This window comes from Meleagris gallopavo, chromosome 22 (assembly GCF_905368555.1).
Source record: "Meleagris gallopavo chromosome 22, MGAL_WU_HG_1.1, whole genome shotgun sequence".
Classification (NCBI taxonomy): Eukaryota; Metazoa; Chordata; class Aves; order Galliformes; family Phasianidae; genus Meleagris; species Meleagris gallopavo.
Window position 1 is genome coordinate 4,477,204 of NC_139425.1, and position 18,017 is coordinate 4,495,220.

At 43.0% G+C, this 18,017-nt stretch overlaps 1 protein-coding gene and 1 long non-coding RNA gene across 4 annotated transcripts in view; both read left to right on the forward strand.

Annotated features, from left to right (window-relative positions):
* LOC104913998 (uncharacterized) overlaps nt 1–4,460 on the forward strand; it is a 286,339-nt gene extending 281,879 nt beyond the window's left edge. Inside the window, exons 16-17 of the mRNA XM_085241696.1 lie at nt 2,613–2,802; nt 2,917–4,460. The gene's annotated coding sequence lies outside the window, so the exon portion shown is untranslated. The remainder of the gene's footprint in view (nt 1–2,612; nt 2,803–2,916) is intronic.
* A 1,759-nt stretch (nt 4,461–6,219) lies between these two features.
* LOC146542946 (uncharacterized) lies at nt 6,220–15,235 on the forward strand. 3 transcript variants are annotated; one of them, XR_014887759.1, is made up of 5 exons: nt 6,228–6,319; nt 9,504–9,634; nt 11,902–12,880; nt 13,823–13,938; nt 14,790–15,235. It is a non-coding gene; the product is annotated as an uncharacterized LOC146542946 (long non-coding RNA). The 3 variants fall into 3 exon arrangements; XR_014887757.1 differs by lacking the exons at nt 9,504–9,634; nt 11,902–12,880 and having other exon boundaries at nt 6,220–6,319; nt 14,790–15,230; XR_014887758.1 differs by lacking the exons at nt 6,228–6,319; nt 9,504–9,634 and having other exon boundaries at nt 9,663–12,880; nt 14,790–15,231.
* The last annotated feature ends 2,782 nt before the right edge of the window (nt 15,236–18,017 follow it).

Genomic DNA, 18,017 nt, shown 5'->3' on the forward strand with positions numbered 1-18,017 from the left:
GTTTCCTGATGAATGACAGCCATGCATTCCAGGAAAGACGTGACCACATACATCAAGCTGAGTTTCCTCCTGGTGAAACCCTCACGTGCACTCCGTCATCCCCAGAGATGGCAGAGAACACTGGGTCCTGGGTTCATATTTCATATGAATTTTGCTATGAATCATATCTCCTCTTGACACCAGAGCATCTCATCTCATTGCTGTCTTTCTGAGGAGTTAGTTGACTCATCACTCCCGAGTTTTTTTCCTTGGTGCATTTCTCTTTCCCTTCACCTGATATCAGTCCTGCCTTATTCTTTAGCACCACTGTGATGCATGTATGCATTTCAGTGTCATTTGCAGAGCCCATCTACCGTTTGAACACAGGCCTTGGTGAATGGGAAGGAAGAGGAAGAGTAGAGTGGCACTATTCCTGGAAGGGCAGCAGCCCTTCTACAGATGGAAAATTTCTGTGAATTCGAGGCTGTTTGCAGGCAGTCTAAACTCTACCTATGTTCTTGTGCCTAATGTTATCCACAACATATTCTGGACCTTCAGAGTTGCCAAACCAATAGGAAACCAAAGCTGAACTAGGTGAATTAGATGGAGTACAGCTGTTGCAGGACACGTGAGTTGTGTCCTTTGTAATCACGGAACTTACTAGCAAGGCTATGTGAATAATGGACTATTTTTGTTTTCTGACAATTCTAAAAACATTCTGCAAAAATATTTGTAAAGGTTGTTTGAGTGTATCCAAAACAAACTGTCTTTAGGAAGCGTGTGAACTGAAAAGCTGTCTGCCTTGCTTCTTTGGTCGCATGAGAAGTTTTACCTCCTTTTTTTGCATGTAATTGTTTGTCCTAATTTAATATTTCTTTAAATTTTAAGTAAAAACCTTATAGAATTTGAAGTAACTTTAAAGTGGTTAATGAAAAAATACGTGTGTTGGTCACCAGCTGTTATTACAAGCCTTCCACATTACTTTATGACCAGAGGAGGCTTTAGGCAGCCAAACAGGGGCTGTATGGGCCCTAAGTGCCCCTCCAAGTCTTGTAAAACCAAGCCATGCTCTTGCCCTCTCATCTCTAATGCTACATGGAAAACAAAACATGCTACTATTCGGCCTGCTAACCACAGGTGCAAACCGCTGCAGATCTTGAGGATGTTCTGGTATAACTCCATTAAAAATGAACGATTAAAAAAAAAAAAAAGAAAGAAAATCAGAATCTACAGAACAAAATCTCATGACATAAAACCCACCCCATCCCCTTCCCTTTCCTGTGGGTATCAAGTGTGTGGTGCTTTAAATCCGTGACTGTTAGGAGTCAACTGTTAGGAGTGGCGGAATACTTTTACTTATCTATTTATTTATTTAAATGGTCTTTAAGCCCTGCACAGAGCTGGCTGTGGGCTTGTGAAAAAGAGTTATCAAAGCCTTGGCATGGCGTTGTTTTGTTCTGCTTTTCAATGCAATTTTATCCGTTCCTGCAGCTGGCTGTTCCTCTTTTAACAGCCAGGCTCTTCAAACCAAATGCTTAGGATAGCTTCTAGGTTGCCAGGCTGGTTAGAGATGATTGTGTCTGGCAGAATGTCTTTATGGTGTTGGTGGTAAGGGAAAAGCATACGTAGTGCTATTGATCGCTGCTGGAAATCTGAAACCTGCCTGTGCCTGGTGCCATCCATGATCTGAGTGAAGGCGATTCTGAAGTGGCAGTCTGCTTGATATCAGTTTAAATTATTTTCCCCTAGAAGTCAGTGGTATCTAAAACAAACTTCAGGAGAATTTAAGACAGATGAACTCTGGGGTTGTGTTTTGCATCAAGACTACTAGGGCCTTAAAGCACCTCTCGCCTGCACTAGCACTAGTTGGTGAGATATCTGCCTGTAGCTGCCAAGAAAGGGCAGTGAAAGGGTGAAGAAAGGGAGAAGAGAGCATTGCTTAGATATGTTGGAAGAGGACACAGAGCTGGGAGAGTCTGCTGTCATCAGGAGCAAGGCGAGATGTTCCACATGCTGTCACTTGGATGCAAGTGGCAGCAAACCAGAGCCACCATGGAGCCACATGGCAGTGTTTGGATGCAGCATCCAGGTTCAGCACAGATAACTTCTGCCTTGCTCATCTGACATCCTTAAACTACTGAAATGGCTCCTTCATTCCGAAACTACCAATTTCACCCACCAGTCTGACCCTTATACAACAAATCAGCCAGATAGAAGGGCAGTATTCTGGAGCACTTACATTTAATGCTGCTTTAACAAAGTCACCTTTGGAAAGTGAAAAAGATACAAAAGTTCATAGAAATTTTCACTACTGAGATATCAGTATGATGTGTTTGAAACCATTTTCTTTTCACCCATCTTTCTTTTACCATGATGAATTGAGAATTCAGGATCTCAAAATACTTGGCAAACCAAATACTGAAATCTTCTGAGATATTCTAACTCAATCCTATTGAAAATTTGTGTTTGATCTTTATTCTCTGGGGTCCCTAGTGTTTATGTAAACAAATTCAGATTCTGAAGTGAAAAGTTGGTTATACAAAGAAAAAAATAATTTGCCCAAAACCTGAAAATGTTTCTGCAGCTTTGAGATTTTTTTTTCTGATTTTTTTCTTTTTTTCTTTATTTTTTAGCAACTGGATAAAGCACCAGTCTAATACATTTCCGTGAAGAGTTTCAAAGTTGGTGTTTCCCAGAGGAAAAAAATATAGGAGCACACTTTTCATCTCATTCCACTTGACCCAGCAGACCAAGCTGGGCTCCAGGAGTTACACACATCTGAAATGAGCTGTGAGGTGCAGCCATGCTCTCCCTGTCACTCAGGTACCTTGCTTTCACAGTTCCAAAGTGGGGCTATAGTGTTTTTATTATGTCTAATAGTGTTTGTTCCACATGTAACTCCATTTTGACTTTTTTTTTCTTTCGTTTCTTGCTTAGGAAGCCCACTGCCAGGGCACAGCTGTGGGACAGGAGCTGATGCCCGTGCCCAGCTGATGAAGTGAAGGGACTGTGAGCTGCTGGCTCTGAAGTAAAAACAATCACTCTGAAATCTCAGAGCTTCCTCAGAAATGTAAAAAAATGGGGTGGGAGCACAAGTTAATTGTGCTTTTACACACTGTTATACTTGTCACCGTGCCAGACTCTACATTTCTTCCAAGGGTGAAATGAAAACTCCAAATTCATGTGGTTATGAAACAATTTCAGTATGAGCACTCAGTGAAGAATTATAAAGTGGGAAAGACACAGTCCTGTGTCTCAGCTGCTTGAGAAGGCACTGAATTGATCAAGGCATCTTCCAGCTTAGAGGAGTTTTCTGGAGTGTACTGAAAACATTCTGCATCTGCATATTGAATGCGTATAAAGAACTGCAGAAAAGCTGATGTGATATGACATTACTTTGATTAGGAGATGAGACAACTGGCAGAAGGCATCGTTATTCCAAGAAGTCTCATTTCTCTGCATCTAGAAATTTAGGAAATGAGTCTGGTTTGCCTGCTTTACACCAGAATAGACTCATACACTGCAAATATGGCAAGAACTCACTGGCACTATAGGGTAATCCTGGAGATAAGATCCTGGTGGGAGACCGGGATGAGCAAGGACTGAACACCTTTTTCTCTGCCTACAGTGTATGGTGACTGTTGAGTCACGGCCTGAACCACTGATTGATCACCTGAGGCAAGGACTGGGTCAGCCATGGGGTACAGGTGAAGGCAATTCAGCTGTGTGACCAAAAGGGTGGAACTACATTCCACCTCTCCTAGACCCCATTTAAGGGCTGAGTACCACTGGGGAAGGATCTTTTTCTGGGGATCCCTCCTTTGTGGAGCTTTTCATCGTGCGCCTAAATCTTTGTATATGGGTGAGTATTCCTGCTCTGCTTGTTCTTTTGCCATCTCTCTACAATGTTCTTTTCAACTGTACATTTATTGACTGTATGTACTCTAATGCAGCTGAGATACTTAAAGGTATCTGTAAGCTTAGCTGGAGTTAGCCCTACTCTCTGTTAGTCAAGAGACTAATGAAGCACAGTATGAAAGGAGAACCAGTTCAAAATACCAGTCTCATTGGACAAGTAGTGTTTTGTTTATTTCTGTTATTAAAGAACTGGAATCAATCCACATTAAAAACTTGGTGTGCCTAAAGTTGTCGTGTACTGAACTACTCTTGTATATACATAACCTCATATCCTTCGTGATACTTGGTAGTCTCACTCCCACTTGGGTGCTCAGCCCCATTGATAATGCCATGTGCTAATTCAGGCACGCAGGCTTCCATGTAATGTTCTTACTATGAAGAACAGTTGGTCTTGAGGGGAAAACAGTTACACAGATGACGCTGTTTTCAGGAAAATGAAAAGTACTGGGTGAAAAAGGAAGTTTTGACACTGTGTGAGGTGTAGAGTTTACACACAGCAGTTTTTGTTGCATGTATATAAATGGGTGATTTACCATATTTAAATAAAATAAATTCATACACCATTTGTGTCTAATTTATGTATTTGTAGGGATAGATGGAAACCTTGGTTTGAAAAGCAGTTTGCATAACATCTGGTATGTCAACAGTGTAACCTTCCAATTTACTCGTTGGTGAAAACGTTGATGGAATGAACCTGTACTCAGCATTGGTTTACACAGATTTCCTGGCAGACAAAGCAGTAATGATTTGCATGTCAGTGTAAGTGACATGTGCCCTCCAGTTTTGAGAAGTTTACACAGCTCAGAGGTATAAAAAGAACGGAGCACATGGCTGGCTCTTTGCAGACGTATGCTGGCAACACAAACCCCTTGTATTTGTGAAGTGTGAAACACCATCTCATTTTGACTTCCAAGTTTTCAAGTGACTTTTGATTTTTCACTGAAACTGCTTCTTTGGTGTTTTTGGATTTTGTGGACACAGGAAAAAAGATAAGATTATAGACCTATAGGTAGCTTAAACCCTCACAGTATGCAGTCAGTGAGCATATTTTTTCAATTACTTTTACTTTTATGTGCTTTCTTTACACAAATATATTGTACTGGGATATGAGAGAGGAACCTTCTGAATTCTTGATTGTTATTAATAATATGACAACAGATGACAACATTAGGATATTACTTACACCTTGTATATTGCCTGTACCAGACTGGTCATAAATCACATAAATCACTGCTGTTACTCATTGTCTATAGAATCAAATCACAGAATGGCCTGGTTGAAAAGGGACCACAATGATCATCCATTTCCAACCCCCTGTAATGTGTAGGGTCACCAACCGCCAGGCCAGGCTGCCCAGAGCCACATCCAGCCTGGCCTTGAATGCCTCCAGGGATGGGGCATCCACAATCTCCTTGGGCAACCTGTTCCAGTATGTTACCACCTTCTGTGTGAAGAATTTCCTCCTAATATCTAACCTAAATCTCCCCTGTCTCAGTTTTAAACCGTTCTCCCTTGTCCTATCAGTATTCACCCTTGTAAACAGTTCTCCCTTCTGTTTATACACTCCTTTCAAATATCAGAAGGCCACAATGACGTCTTCTGGAGCCTTCTCCAAGCAAAACAAGCCCAGTTCTCTCAACCTTTTCTCATAGGAGAGGTGCCCCAGCCCTCTGACCATCTTAGTGGCCCTTCTCTGGACCCACTCCAGGAGCTCCATATCCTCCCTGTACTGGAGGCCCCAGGCCTGGACACAGAACTCCAGATTGGGCCTCACAGGAGCTGAGAAGAGGTGGACAATCACCTCCCTCTCCCTGCTGGCCACTCCTCTTTTAGTGCAGCTCAGAATGTAGCTGGCTTTCCAGGCTACCCACACTGTCTGGTTTTGGTCTGATTAGAGTGGTGTATGTCTATATGGGTAAGGGGAAATCTTTTTGCATCTGTTGTTGCATAGCAGCTTTAAAAAAAATGAAAGCCACATATGACCCCATGCTTGCAACTAGGAAAGAGGCACTCCAGACCTGTGGTGCAGCACTCTTGCCCTGCAGTCTAAGCAAATGCTGACATGCTCTTGGATTTCTCAGGATTTGATAATCTGATTTCTTTTTAATCACTTCTTTAAGAATCACATTAGTTGGGCAAGCTGTTATGGTTATCAGAAGTTTAAGGAAAAGTTTTTACTGAGGCATGTCGTGCTTCATGTGGCTGTGTCTGTAGCAAAAATGCCGAGTCACAGCTTGAAGCAGTGACTGAACACCTGGTGGGTGGGAAGGCAGGGCCAACTCGGGAGCTCAGCTGCATGCACTGTACTGCAATGACTGGAGGGGGTGGAGCCGGGATCCATTTAAGGGTTTGAAGTCTGATTTAAGGGTTGATAGTGAAGGCAAAGGTATATTGTTTGCTTTATACTCAAGACCTTCTGAAGGTAGGCAGCTTGTTGCCTTTGTTTTTGTTCCTATGGCTGTTGCATTTGAGCAAATCCTTACTTGCTACAGCTTAGGACTCTTGCTGCTCTGCTGTCACTGTTGTGCTTTCTATCATGTTACAATGTCAAATGAACACAGTCAGTGTTTTATCTAGCAGATAAGATGTGTGTGAAACTGCCCTGGAGAAAGTCACTGTAAAACTCATAGGAGAAGGAAGAAAGTGATAGAGAATATTGACTAAGAGAAAACAAGGCAGGATGGGAGAGAGCAGATGAGAAACTGATGTATTTCTAGAGAGGTAGTCAAAGAGTGCTGTAGGTTGGAGGTCAACTTGTCCAACCTGAAATGCTAATATATAATGAGTACTGATTGCATGGAGGAAATACAACTGAAGACCTTAGTGGCTTTTGTTAGTTTTTTAATGCACCTACCCATTAATAACAAAACCCCTACAAATATGTGAAGGCATGAAGGCACTGAGGTTTATTTATTTACTGACTGCACAGTGTGGGGTTCCTGCAGAGCTTTTCCTCCAGCTGTGATGGCTCCGGACCCTGAAGTCAGAGCTCTGAAATGCTGTGTACAGCATAGAGCATTACTGGAGTCCTGGGCACACTGCCCACTGCGTTAAAATCCAATTCAGTTCTCACAGGTCATGCTGCCGGCCTAGCTGGTACTTTTCAGGGTCTTTCCTCTTTCTCCTCCTTTTGTTTGTTCTTTTCCTTCGTGAGCTTTGGAGAATGAGGTCACATCTGAGTTGGAGCCCTAATCCCATTGAGTTTCTTTGCTCTGTAGCCAAGACCTGCTCAGCTCTCTTTCTCTCTACTGTATTTTCCCTGCGATGTCAGCTTGCTCTGCTCCTTGTTTACACAGATGGAGGCTACACGTTTAACTGTGAAAACAAAAGCACATAACTGCATCTGCATAACTTCGGCACGAGCGTGCGGCCTCCTCTCGTGACCCCTGCTTTGTCAACGTTAGGCCAGATTTCAGCTTTGTGGCTTTGGACTCCTGGAAAGCTCTGAAGCCCTTCAGCATGCACTTAACCACTCTCTTTTATTTTAATGCTTGTTTATCTTTACTGCTTTTCATATCTCTCCTGTGAAGACAGGCTGTGAGTCGGCCTTCTTCAGCCTGGAGAAGAGAAGGTTCTGGGGAGACCATACTGCAGCCTTCCAGTACTTGAAGGGAGTTGTTAACAGGTGACAGAGTGACTTTTTGCATGGATGGATGGCGATTAAACAAGGGGGAATGGTTTTAAAATAGGAGAGGAGAGATTTAGGTTAGACGTGAGGAAACTCTTTCACCAGAGGGCAGTGAGGCCCTGCACTGCTGCCTGGAGCTGTCGGTGCCCCATACTTTGTGGTGCTCAAGGCCAGGTTGGATGGGCCCTGCGCATCCTGAGCTGGTGGGACAGCCAGGTCACTGCTGGGGCTGGGACTGGATGGGTGGTAAGGTTCCTTCCAACCCAACCATTCTGTGATTCTATGGTGCTCGTCGGCAGGGAACACAGTTCCTTTTTATTCTCAGAAATGCACGAGGGCTGGAAGCAAAGCTTCTGCTCAGAGTGCATGTGGAAGGAGAAGCTTGCAGCTGTCTCTGTGTCCTTAGGAGGTAGCTCCAAAAGCAAACTGCAGGGACTTATAGGGGGGTTTGCTCTGAATGAGAAGGGGAAGAGAATAAAAGAGGGAGGAAACCTAGAGTAGGGCAACAGTTAGCTCAGAAGAGAGGGGTTGGTACGGCCTTGAGTTATGCTTTAAGCCTCTGATTTGTCTGAGCTGAAGATGGCATCAGCTGAAATTCAGAATGAAACTAGGACACAAACTTAATTGCAAAACCAGCTGAAACCACAGGACACAGTCACAGAAAATTCTCACTTGTTTGAGGCTGGCATAGGGTTTCACTCCGAGCTTCAGCAGGAGTTTTTGGGGGCCCCTGAAGTAGTTTTAGGGGGTTGAAATTTGACTATTTTCCCAAGTTCAGCACTGGACTAGGAGATGCATTGAAGGGGATGGATGTGGAACATCTGGATGAGCAGCAGTGACGTCTGACTGGCACACTGCTTTTCCACCTAACAGTGAAACACGTAGGGGATGTTTCGTAACTGTTACTGTAAACAGATATGATCATCCTAAGTACCTCCATTCAGTGCCATAACAATGAGTTGCACTGCAAATCCTAAGGTCAACAGCTGTTTCCCTTGCAAAAATAATGAACCAAGAATCTCAGACCTACTGAGACTGGCCTGCCACAGTGCTGAGGCTGTTCTCCTGTCAGCTGGTGATGGCTGATTCCTGGAAATAGCCAGAGAGAGAGAGGTTTGTTCTTAACGTGATCAGACTTGTGGTTGCGTTGACAAAGCCAAAACAACAGCTTAAAACAAGTCATTCCAGCGGTATTGCTCCCTTGCCTGTCGCTCTTCTGCTTCCTAAGAGAATATCTTCTGCTAAAGACATTTATCCCACTTTGGATTTCTTCTCTCCTTCCACTATCCTGTGGGTTTGTTTGTGTTTTGGGATTTTTTTTTTTTTTTATTTTTTTTATTTTTTTCCAAAAAGCTAGGCTTTTGCTGACTCTCAAAAGCCCAGTATACACTTTTTCTCTACTTTCAGCTGTTGCCTGACTCCCTTATTACCATAGAGGCAAAGACCTGCAGGAGAGAAGCTGCAGAGTTTTTGCTTCTTCATGGTGTCTGGCAAAACTGAAAATCTGTAAGGTTGAGAGACTTATTGCCTTCAGCTCTAAAGTTTGTGCAGTGAGGGAAACCAAGGATCTAATGCAAAGCTCCTGTGTGTCAGGGAAGTGGGTGCTGCTGAGCTGAGTCAGGTTTTTGGTAGTACACTGCCTGCAAGCAGCTGAAGCATGCAGATATTTGTGAAACATACAGATTTTTGTGAAGGGTGCAGATTTTTATGGTGCCTTGGATGTTTTGAGTGTATGGGAGTGAAACTGGACTTCTCACTTCTGCTTTTCATGTGCATATTTAGTATGATGCGTGTATGGTATGGAGTTTTGTAATCAGTAGATTTCCCCACCAGGGTTGACTTGTTTCTCTGAGTTTTCAAGGACTAAATTGCTTATGGGCAAAAGATACAGTACTATATTTGGGGGAAATCCAAATGAAATGGTATCTGAATGCTATTTGTCTTACAAGCAAGAATGTGTAATTTATAATTTCTGAAGGTTCTCTATCAATCACACATTGAACAAGCGTGACATCTGTTGCAAGCTATTTTCCCTCGGAGTCATTTCACAGTTTTGAGTTTACCTATCTTACAAATGGAGCCTGGGATGATCTCCCTGTCCCCACAGAGGTAAGTGGGAACCTCCTGGGAAAATTCCACAGACTCCAAGCAGGGGTTTAGCAGAAACAGGGACATCGAACATCCCTTGCCCTACCAGCATGGCTTGAGTGGTGGAACCCCAGTCCAAACCGTGCAGAAGTCCATGGGAAATGATAAAATCATTTGGCTATAATGAAAACTAAGATCCAAACCTTCTGAAGTGCTGTTCGTGTCTGGGGTGTCTTGGGGATGTTTGTGTTGGTGTTTGCAGGTTTGCACCTTGTTGACACCTGCAGGGCTGCTGCGGGCAGCTGGCCACAGCGCTTCTCTCTTTCAGCCCATCTGCCTTAATCGGGGAAGAAATACTGTCTGTTTGTTTAGGTGAGATATGACTCTGCCCTCAGAGCTCCAGGTCACTGTAAATGTAACACAAGCCCTATTTCCTGTTAGGAAAGGGGAAAAAATATGCCTGTGAATTGTCTCTGATGTGCTGCCAATTGTCAGAGAAGATTCAATTTGGTGGAGAATTACTGTGCTCTTAAAGAGCTGCGCTAGTGACAGAGATTTAGGGCATTTACTCCTTCCAGAGAGGGGAGGTTTGTCTTTGATTTCCATAGCTGGGGGGTGACTGGTGTCCAGTTACCCCTGTGCATTGCTGTGAGGGGAACGAAGCTGCCGTTGCAGTTAATGGGATCCCAATGGATGGGACACGATGAGGAACATAGGGCTGCTTAGGTGCTGGGACATAGCTGCCTGTCCATGCTCTGCCATGGGAAAGAAGTGGAGTGTTCTTGCCACCTAGCCCATAAGCCAGAGCGAAAGAGACAAGAAGCTGCTCAGTGTGTGTGTGACGCATACATGCGTTTGCTGATAATCCAATAAAGCAAATATTTGACCTGTGGAATGACCCAGAGCTGCTACAATAAATAGTGGTATAGCTCACTCATGTATTTTCCTTTCTTTTTGCGTTTCCTGGATCAAGGCCAATCTTGGCTGTCATCTAAGTGGGGTACGTCTTTCACAAATGCAGCAATGTGAGGACAGGTGAACTAGATTCTTGACACATTTGGTATCTTTTATGATAGAGGAAAAAAAAGACAAAACCTGATAATGAAACTGTTTCCCCTTATTTGCTAATCTGTTTTCTGTAAAGAGGAACAACATTTATATTTAGGCCTAGGTAAAGTGCAACTACAAAAGCTGCTGCTGACAGACTAGTCTAAGCAATGTCCTTGTCTTCAGAAACGTTTGTCCTATGAAGCTGGCAAAAAAGTTAAAGAAAATGCCTATGGTCTGTGCCCCATAAAGTTTCCCACATGCTGACTATCTCTCAAGCAGGCACTTTGCAACCTGGCATTCTTGGGGTATTTGTTTACCAGTGCTAACTCTTCTGCAAGGGGCCATCTTTTTCATGCTTGTCTTAGTGGCAGAGTATATCTTTAATGAAAGTTGTGCAATCCATTAAAATAACCCTGAAAAGATCTAATTTTTATTCGGTGTATTACCACAACCAACAGTAGATTGTTCAGTGGTTGGAAGGAGACCAACAGAAATGCAGAAAAGCAATCGGGAAGAAAGCAAAAGCTCTTTGGTCTGTTCTGTCCCCTCTGCTGGCTGCTGTCACAAAGCTGCTGGGATGATAGAGGTGATCAACCCCATGCCTGATTCTCTCTCTCTCTCTCCCTGCTCTGGACCAGAAGGCACACTGTAAATGCTGGCTCTCGGTCTGTGGGCGATCGTCCTGCTCACGTCTGAGTAGCTCTGAATCAACAAAGGCTCACCTAACATCAGCAAAATTTTCCTCCTTTGAAACCATGTAGATGCATCCTACACTCTGGTCCAGGCGATGCTGTGGAGCTTTCCCAAATTCTCTGGAGCTGCTTTTATAATTCATCAAGGTTCATCCCAGCGTGCTGGAGCTCAGCGGGATGGGGCCTGGTGCTGGATTTCAGCACGATGGTGCACAGCACTGCTGGGGTGGGACATTCTGGTGCTTCGGCTTCCTCCAGTGATGCCTTGTGTACTAGGAGCACAGTGACTGCTCCTTCTAGAAATACCTATTTCTGTCCTTTTTCTTTTATGCCTCTGTTTCAGAGTAATGCTGTTGCATGGGGGGAAAGAGGGGAAAGAAAATTACTAAAATGCATCATCTTATTTCATCAGCATTGCTTAACATAGATGTGGGGTCAAAAGCCAGTGCTGGAGCCCCAAACCAGTTATCTATAAGGTGGGGACTTTTTAATGAGCCACAGCAATCACTATGTTGTGCTGATCTCCCTTCCTGTTTGTCCTTTCAGATGTTTGCGACATCCATTCCCAGCTTTTGAAGGAGCTGCTCAGCTGACAATTTCTTTCTTGTTCCACCAATATTGTGCTGGCTGCCTCCCAGTCTTGCATTAGGTTCCTCATGCTTTCTCTTACTGCTTTTCTGCTATATGTAAATACACACAAATACTGAGGGAAGCTAGTGATTGGACATAAGGTTTGCACTAAGTGAAGGTGGGAGGGTGTTAATAAGAGAGCTAAATGGTAGGAAAGGTCCCTCTCTCCATCTCGCTTTGCCTATGTCCTGAAATCTCCTTTAGAGATTTCTCCTCCTTTCCAATCACTTTAAATCTTATTAGACCCCTTTGTTGTCTTAGTCAACTGAAAAAATATGCCATTGTTCCTTGAGGAAGTTCTTGAGATCCCATTTGAAAGGGTGAAATGGACTTTATTTATTTCTCATATGATAAATCCAGTTTAAGCGTCTCGGTCTGTCTGCACCAAAGATGTCAAAATTTAATGCTTGGAAATCAATGTAAGTGATAGATCTTTTAATATATTTTTCAGCCTAACACTCTGAAATACTATCTGACAGTTGAAAAACAGATGTTCGCAGTAGAATAGATCTGTCTACATGTAGGTGGGCATATATGAAATACCCAGGGAAAAAGTATCTGCTACAAGTGTCATGAACTGTTGGGAGAGATAGCTATTACCACATCTAGGATCCCATTCCTGGGGAAAAGATAATTTCTTCTGAAAACGCCTGCAGGGTAAAGTTTATTCCCCTTCTGTCAGCCTGAGTAGCAAAGTAAGGATGCTGTAATAAATGATGGCAGGGGCTGAAAAAGATGTAAGAGGATGGAAAAGAAATCATTAATCCACTGCATCAACTCTGCTGCACCTGGTAACAGCCAGCAGACAGTGGGCTGCCAGCACGTCTCTTTTATCCACAGGTTCATCTCCTGAGTGCTGCTTCTTTTCCTTGGCTTTGGTGGAGGGTTTTTTTTGGTATGTTTTGTATGTTTTTGTTTGTTTCTCCAACTTCTTCACCTTGTACTTTGAAGACCGACAAGCATGGCAGCACACGTCTTTGTTTGGCCGTGATCTCAGCATCTTCATATCCTGCATGAGTATTTCCTGTCAGTCTGTCCCTGCTCCTTCCCTGCGTGCTCTGCTGCAGCTCCGCAGGCAGCTCATGGACAACAGCCTAACAAGGTTACCACACTGTTACACCAAAAGTAGCCAGCAACGCTTTCCAGTTTATTATCCATGCTGTTAAGTGTGACCTGAAAAATTTTATTGTTGTATAACCAGATGTCAGTTTCTTTGGTTCCTACAAAGCAACTCCTTTTTTCCCCTTCCCACCCTTTGCCGGCTATCCAGAGAAATGAAAAGCCTGCAACATGAGTTCATGCTGCTAACGAGATGAGTTTTGTCAGGAATACACAAACTGTGGTTTTTCCCTTTCTGCATCCTGAAAGTGAAGAAAAAGGACCTTTGATATATGCAAAGCTCTGTTATTCTTTTTTTCTTCTTTGAGCTAATAAAAGGTATCATTATATTATCACACTTGTGTCCCTTCCATGTTTGTTCTGGCCCTTATTCTGCTCTGCAACAACGAGAACATAAAGCATCCCATGAGAAACCTTAGGTTAAGTTTATTTGACTTTATTTTTTTTAACCTATGTTGTAATCAGAATTGTTTTGCTAACTTAGTGCACCGAGGTAGTTTTTGGTAAAGGCAAAGATTTGCTTGTGGCCAGGGAGAAAATACGTATGACTGGTTTATGCCTTGCCACCCTGAATTGTAATGCTTTGTTTATTATGACTTTGGGCATGTTTTATTGGTGAGCAGAGAGGTCACAGCCTCACATAGAGAACCTGTGTTTGTGCTTTATGGGTTCTGGGATTTGAAACCACAGGCAGTCACTGAACTTTTGGCTGCCTTAGGTAACGGCATGCTGTGACCAAGTGGCTGGACGAGGTCTCTGCTGTGCTCTACCTGATGGGATAGAAGTGTGACACTGGTCTGGGACCCAAGGCTTCTGACAGAAGAGGAAAAAAAGGTACCGAAAGCCCCACAGGGTGCTCTACTCTCTCTGCCCTTTCTCCCAGCCTCTTGCCCTTTTAATGCTTTTAAATCTGGAGCTTCCTAGTCCAACTTTAGAAATGAGTGGATCTTCGTGTTTTTATAACTTACCTGAACAATATTTTAAAGGTAGCCCAACTTCTGCAGGGATGGATCCCACAGTATGACCTCAGTAGGGAAAGTTTTCTCTCTACAGAAGGAAAAGTGAGTTTAGATGAGCCCAAGCTTTGAATTTCCCCAGGAATCAGTGAAAGAATGAAGGTAGTGCCTGAAGGTGTAAGAAGCTTGGAAAGACTTGGGGCAGATTGCTTTAAATCTGTTCAAACAAAGGTGTAAGAATTTCCCATATAAAGTGCTTAGTGATGTGAGGGATGTTAAAGCATATGGAGAACAGCCACGTGCTAATTGTTGTGCTGTTTAATTTAAAAGCTGGGCAATTATAAATGACACAAACACATATTTACTGCAATCAGTGGAATTGCAAGGTTCCACCCTGGATGCTAAGCGTTCAGGTGTTTTCCTGCCATGTATTTTGTGCACAGCCTGAGATAGTCAAAATGAGCTCAAACTGAAGTTCTGTCATACTCATTGTGTGTCCACAGCAGATGCTGAATTTGAAGCAGTGCCTAAGAATAAATGAAATCTCATTAACCTGATAGCTTGTACCTATTTTACAATGGGGGAAGCTGCAGCCCGGAGATTCTTTTGGCTACGTTATGTCTCTCAAGAAATAGAAACCCTCAGCAACCCCCCAAGCTAATGATTTTCTGCCTCTTTTTCCTAAGTTTAATTTATCCTTTTTTTTTTTTTTTTTAATGTTACTGACAGCAACAATGCCAGTTCATTCCCTTCTCAATGAAGGATCATGGTGAAGCTGCAACAAACAATCCTCATTGGCCAGCATTTGCTCTGATTTCTCCTTTAGATACTTCCAGGTATTCAGCATGCTGTGTTTCCTCCCTCCATTGGAAGACTACATCTGTTAAATACCATTTTCTTCAGAGCTTTACTGGGATGAGTATAAGAATGTGTTATTTTGTAAAATCCCCCCTGGGGAAAGGTTGGTTCAGTTTTCGCCTCCAGTTGTTTTGTTCTGGGTAGCATGGAATGGACTCCTGAGCATCAGCCTTTTAACCTCGGCCTTTCTCTCAGAGAATGAATGCAGTGAAATTTGTCCTACCTAAATCAAATGATCCCTTCAAGTATAGAATTACTGTATTATAAATACAATAAAAATACACAATCTTCTTGCCAGAATGTATTTTTTATTCCGTTCTCTGTTTTCTGATGTTATTTTTTTCATGGCCATTTACTAAATATATATACATTCTTCCTACATACTTCAGCATCCAGCTTCAAGGCTTCTCATGGTCTGCCTGGAATTGCAGAACTAATTCATACCCCTGTCCTCAGGGAGGAGACAGAGCTGAAGGTGAGCCAAAGGACAAGATTGCCCTGCTGACCCTATAAGGGCAGGTATGGACGGGCTCACTGGAGGGGTGTGGGGATCGATGGGGTAAATAGGAACCTCCAAAAGGTTCTTCAGTATTTTTGGTGCTTATGCTGCTGGTTTCAGAAGTTCCTGAGAACTAAACAGTGTAACAGACCCTTTGAGTCAGAAGGAACCTTTAAAGGCCGTCGAGTCCAACTCCCCTGCAATGAACAGGGACATCCACAGCTCAATAGGGTGCTCAGGTTGCCAGTGCATGGACATCAGAGTGCAGAAGAGACAAGCTGGAGGAGAACAGGCATAAACTCTTGTGTCTCCCAAGAAGACTGTTGGGGACTTTGGGTATAAACAAAATATGGTGCAGTACAATGGGGAGTTGCAGTACTCTGGAGCAGCAAAATGCTTTTTTTTTTTTTTTTCTTGTACAGATTAGGATATTTTTACATTTGCCCCAGTTCTCACTGCCTCATAGTGGTCTTTTGCCCATCAACCCACAGTGGGAAAGCTCTTTTCACCAGTCAGTGTACTTTGGCAGCAATTCTGCTTTCCACTTTGAGAACAACCCACTGTCGTTTGTTTTTCTTACCCCCTAAGAGGAGATCGTTCCCAAAAATGCTTATAACTGATTCTCACTTCAGGTATATGTTCCTTTCGTGGCTTCTCAAGCTGTGGTCTGTGGAGTAGGAATAGCGCATGAGGTCATTCCTGCTGATACCCACAATGAAACATTAGAAAAGCATATGCGACAATTGGTATGTCAGTGGGGAAGAACTAATGTGCTGCATTGCCCTCTCCTCATCAAACCGGGTTGTACAGAATTGCTCTGGCCATTGTTTATTTGCAGATCGATATCACTATTCTTTGGTTTTTGTTGTCGGTTGGTTGGTTTGCTTGCTTGTCCCTTCCTTATTTGTACATATTCTTTTATTCCATCTTTTTTCAATGCCTTTTTGGGCTCGATGCTGTGAGCAGCAGCTGGCATCGTTGTGTAACCAACTCTCCCAAGTCCCTCGTGCTTCCTGACAAAGCAGCATCAGCTCAGGTCCCAGCTGAGCTCTCGTTTCTCGCTGCTGCAGTGCATTGCTCGGAGATGTGCACATCTAGCGCAGGGGATGACAATTTGCTGACCTGGACAGGGACCAAGTGTGTGTGTCCTGGGTAAGCTGGCTTGCACGTTAAGTGGAAACTTTCATTATTTACCAACCAGTCAAAATGATTTTGCTATTGACAGAGGCTTCATTATGTCAGCCATTCCGTTCTTTGAAAACATGGACAAAACAGTGAGAGAATGATGGTAGGGAGGGGGAAATTCCATTTCTTCCTAAATTGAGTGGAAATATCTTCAGGAAAATTAAAGAAAAACCCAAGAGGAGGAGAAGAGCAAAAGAAATAACTGTAGCCAAAGCCACTTTCCTTTTTCAATCTACCTTCCAACATGCTCCTGGTAAAATCATTACAAAGGCCGTTTATTTTTAAAATTGAAAGATTGGGGAGAGTCATAATGAGATATTATGTGTAAAAGTTGCACATAAATTTCCTTCTGTCATATTTTGGGCTCTCCTAACGCATCCCCTTGGCAGGCCTGAGGGAAGCTGATCACTTTAGTATAGATTGTGTGTGCTTCAATAATATTGCCCAAGGACAGAGCTACTGGGTGGCTGAGTTGGCTACATGCTGATTTAAAAATTAGCTGGGCTTTTATTGGCCACAGTAAACTGTTCTCAAACAGAAGAAAAAAGTTTTATACAAAATGAAGAAATGTTTGGAGCAAGACTCCTCTCCTTTGCCCTTTCAGGAATACAATTTTTTACTAAGAGAGATTTTTTTTTATTCTTTCTCACCTTTATGGAGAGCTGTGGAAGAAAGGTGATGTGCTTATGGTGTGTAATATGGAGGAAAAAGATCCCACACTGAGTTTTGAGTCCCTAGAGTTTTCTCTTATGTGTCTCCCCGCAAAGACCTTAAGGATGTGGTCACAGCATCATGCTACAGCCTTGGGTCAGAGGGAAGAAAAGCTCTGCCTTCCTTTTTTAAAGCATAAGGACACAAGCTGTCACGTATTTATTACAGAAGAGTCCTAAACTCTTTTTGTTGCCGTGTTTGGGAAGTATTGTGAAATTTGCTGTCACCTATGCAGTCCTGAATGTTTCCCTTCTCTCAGATTGTCCTTGAGACCATGAGAGTCATTCACACTTTTTTTTTTTTCCTGCTGAGTTTCTTTTTTATTTTATTTTGTATTTTTGTCATTATTACCCCCCGTCTCTCTGTTTTTGAGGTTTTAGCACTTCCAGGATCTCAGCTGAGTGAGGGATTTCTGCAGCTGCCAAGAGCTGGGGCACTTCCTTTGCCTTTCCTTTCTTAGTTTAAACCAGAAACTAGTCTTCAAGGAGGACAAAGACCATCAAAGTGCTTAAGAATAAATAGTAATTCATAGCAGTCTTTGCTAATGTGCTTAATTTAGAGCGCTGGAGTCCAAGACCTAGCCACATCTCCTCTGTATTCCATTTTTACAGAGCAGTTGACCTATTTATTCACTTTTTGACCTAACGGAGGAAGAAATAGAGGATGGAAAAGACATGACCAAAATGAGAGGTTTAAATAAATAG